The 4,289-nt window shown below is 37.2% G+C and overlaps 1 pseudogene; it reads left to right on the forward strand.

Moving 5' to 3' along the window:
* The first annotated feature begins 1,059 nt into the window (after nt 1-1,059).
* Nucleotides 1,060-2,584, forward strand: LOC101568331 (annotated as a pseudogene).
* The last annotated feature ends 1,705 nt before the right edge of the window (nt 2,585-4,289 follow it).

Below are 4,289 nucleotides of genomic sequence, written 5' to 3' on the forward strand. Positions count from 1 at the left end.
AAAAAACAAATAAATGCTATTGTATTGGTGGTTTTGTAAAATCATAGTTATAAGAACTGTCTACTCTTAATGCTATCAAATGCAATCAGTACTTCAGATGACTGCTGAGCCCTAGAAATATGGCAGTGGAACTAAGCAACTGCAACTGAAGTTTATTAGTACATGTTTTCTGTGCATGATTACATCCACCGTGGGGAGCTGGTACATATTCACCACATCTTAATTTTTTAAGTCTCCTTCCACTCTTTTTCCTCTCTCTTCCTTCCATCCTTTGGTTCCCTTCCAATAGAAGTTTATGTTATTTAATGTTCATGAATTGAAACTAAAACATACTTTATTGAGTTAGAAAACTTTCAATGTTTTTGGGCATGCAAATCTCAAGAATTATACATATATTATTTAATTTAATATATGTACTATACATAATATAAATTATGAATTATTTTTTATCTTTTTCCATAATTTTATTGAGAAACAAATAGCAATGAGACAGCTTCAAATCAAATTGGTAGGACAGTTTCAATAATTAACACATTACATACATTCTTCCTAGCGGTTAATTGCTGTACAAGATGCAGACATGATATCGTTTTTTCAAACACCATTAGAACAAATCCCTCTATTCATTAAGAGAATGTAACTGTATATCTATCCTAACCATTTTGGATACACAGATACAAAATGGACATTCATCTGTTGAATTAATTATTTTGAAACAGAGTTTGCTAAATTGCCTAGCCTGGCCTGAAACTTCTGATTCTCCTGCCTTCACTTCCCAAGGAGGCCTGTGACAGGCATGTGACACCACACTCTATTTTCTTTTTCTTGTCAAACTTTTGTTAACTTAAAGTTGTACACATTAAAGATTTGTATCATGATGCTTTTATACAAACAACGAAATAATGACCACAGTCAAGCCAATTAAACATTTTAATGCCTCTTCCCTCTTATATAGCAGTCATCTTTTTGTGGTACTAACACCCATAATATAGTCTCAGTAAGTTTTCAGAATACAATAAGATATAATACATTTATATTAAGTGCTGCCACCAAGGAACTATGGAGACAATTCTAGAACAGCAGCGGTGGTACCATAAGGAGAAGAAATGGTTCATGGACGTAAGGACTAAAGAGATGCTCACTAAGAAGTTCATGTTCCAGGACCAAATCGATTCCAACCTTACTTGGTCCATGCGAGATAGGTATAGGGAAGTCAGTGGGAACCTGAGGGGCTTATATGATGACAAGGATGAGTTACAAAAGGAGGAGCTCAATGCTATGTCAGGACCAAATGAATTTGCTGAATTCTATAACAGACTCAAACAAAAAAAGGAATTCCACACGAGGCATCCCAATGAGATCTGTGTGCCAATGTCAGTGGAATTTGAGGAGCTCCTGAAAGCACAAGAGAATCCAAGTGAAGAGGTACAGAACTTGGTAGAGTTCACAGATGAAAAGGGATATGGCTGTTACCTCAATCTCCATGACTACTGCCCCAAACACATTAACTTGAAGGTGTTGGAGAAGCTGGCTTATATCACATTCCTGTCAATCTTTGACCAGTTATTTGACATTCCTAAAGAAAGGAAGAATGCAGAGTAAAAAAGATAGCTTGAAATGCTGCTTGAACATCTTCAGGATTACACAGACAGAGTGAAGCCCCTTCAAGATCAGAATGAGCTTTTTGGGACGATACAGACTGAATTTGAGAATAAATGGGGGAACGACACCTTTCCTGGAGGGCTGAAAGAGACAAGCAGTGCCCTGACCCATGCTGGTGCCCATCTTGACCTTTCTGTATGTTCTTTCTGGGAGGAGTTGGCCTCTCTGGGTCTACATAGATTGAAGTCTGCACTCTTAGCTCTAGGCCTGAAATGCTGCGGCACCCTTGAAGAGCAAGTCCAGAGGGCATTTAGCACCAAAGGGAAGTCCTTTGAATCACTCAACACTTCCATGCTTGCCAAAAAAAAAAAAAAAAAAAAAAAATCAAAGGGCACCAAGTGAAATACTGAGAGGAACAAAGACATTGCTTTCCTAGAAGCCCAGATCTATGAATATGTCAAGATTCTTGGGGAACAGCGACAGCTCACTCATGAAAATGTACAATGCAAGCAAGCCAGAACAGGAGAAGAGCAAGAGGAGGAGAAGGAGGAGCACATCAGCGAGAGTGAAAGTAAAGATGAGGAAAATGAGATTATTTACAACCCCAAAAACCTGTCCCTGGGCTGGGATGGCAAACCCATCTCCTACTGGCTGTATAAGCTACATGACCTAAATATTAACTACAATTGTGAGATTTTTGAAAACTAAACCGAGGGCCTAAGGCCTTCCAGTGGTACTTTGCTGAATTACGTCACACTCACAGCATGAGGTGTCGGGGCATTTCAAACACTGATCACTTTGTTAATGTGACCAGATTGAAGATGCTATATCTTTGTGGGCCAAGCTGAAACTGCAGAAGACTTCAGAATGATGGCCGCCTGACACTGAGGAAGAGTGTGAAGACTCCAGGGGGAATGTTGTAAGTAAGAAAGCATACAAGGATCTGAAACAACAAGGACTACTGCAGTGCTCAGGGATGTAACTCAATATCTGGGCTTTCCCAGTCTTCCCTGAGGTCTGCTTTTTATATTTCTCTCAACCAAATGCTCTTAAAGACTCTTTGCTACGTAGCCTCATAGTCTGGAATGCATCTTGTAGATACAAGGCAAGCTGGCAGATTGCAGGGTGGAAATGTATTTTATCATTGTTTTATATTTAAAAGGATTCTATGGGAAAATATATATTTATATTAACTCTAGTTCTCAAACTATACATTAGAAACCTAGACTTGACATGCTTCACAGCTCTAAGCTTGTACCCTTCCACTTACATATGCCCCTATTGCTCCCTCCTTCCTTGTGGTAGCCACCATTCTACAGTCTGTTTCTGTTCTATTTTGTTTTATTTAGATTCTACATAAAAGGGGGATGGGGTAGTATCTTTTTTCCTGAGGCTGGTTTATTTTATTTAGCATAATAGTTTACAGGTTCATTCATGTTGCTGCAAAAGACAGAATGTCCTTCCTTAAAGTCTTCGTAGTATTCCACTGCAATGTATAGACATACTTTTTTATTTTAAATGTCATACTTTATTAGCAAACTGTAAGATTTTATGAATCTGTAATATCATATAAATTTTTATAGTTTTTTATTAATTTTATTGAGAAACAAATAGCAACAAGACAATTTAAAAACCAATTAGTAGGACAGCTTCAATAATTGATACATTGCATATTGTTGTCTTCATAGTGGTTATTCATAGCACAAGAGGCAGACATGATATCCTGTCCAAACACTATTAGTACAAGTCTTTCTTCTCATTCAATTAATAGAAAGTAGTTGTATATCTATACTAACTATTTTGCATATACACATACAAAATGGTTCTATATTTGTATCCACTTTTTTGGCTTAGTTTTGTCAGAGATGGGTATTCCATTGCCATTTAAATATTGTAGGTGCATGAATTCAGGAAAATAATCCAATATAGTCCAATAGTCCGTAATGGTAGTGGGTTATCGTTAGGACTGGCAATGTCAGAAGTTGTTGACTTGAGCCTTTTACAGCTAAGCTTATTAATATGGCTTTACATTTTATATCTCATTGTTATACTTTTCTGCTGCATGGTTAGGACCAAGATAAAGCAAGACCTATATAACAAGAAATGTAACTTTTGAATCTGACAAAGTCACTCAAATCCTCTCAGGATTTACCCTGAACCCTGTATCACAGTTTGTAGATCCTTTGTCAGTGTCAGCCATGTGGATGAGTCACAACCATTGCTTGACCAGTTTGCTCTCTGTGAAAACCTGAGAGAATGTTTTCTCTCCATGTGACTCTCCTTAGGCACACTCTACATCATCAACCACTTTTCGCTTTGGCCCCATGATCTCCTCAATCAGAAAATTTGGGGCACAACTGAGTTAAATGACATTACAGTACAGGTTCTCTTATGACCTGAGTCCTCATTGACCTTGAAAGGCTAGGACCAAAATGTTGGCTGTCCTTGCAGCCTTTCTTTTTCTCTAATTTTTGGTCTGCAAACTTAAGTTGTTAACCCTCCAGAAGAGAAGCTTAATGATATTATTACCCTATAACATAGGCAATTGAGCTTAACCTCAGTATCTGTCTGAATATCAAACATCTTAGACATAGCATGGAACAAGTATTTTCCATCAAGTATTGATATGTTAAAATTTAAAACTCTACAGAATATGAAGAAAAACATAGAAAAAGTTTTTTAAAATA

The sequence above is a fragment of the Octodon degus genome, unplaced genomic scaffold, assembly GCF_000260255.1.
Source record: "Octodon degus isolate 3935 unplaced genomic scaffold, OctDeg1.0 scaffold00008, whole genome shotgun sequence".
Taxonomy (NCBI): domain Eukaryota; kingdom Metazoa; phylum Chordata; class Mammalia; order Rodentia; family Octodontidae; genus Octodon; species Octodon degus.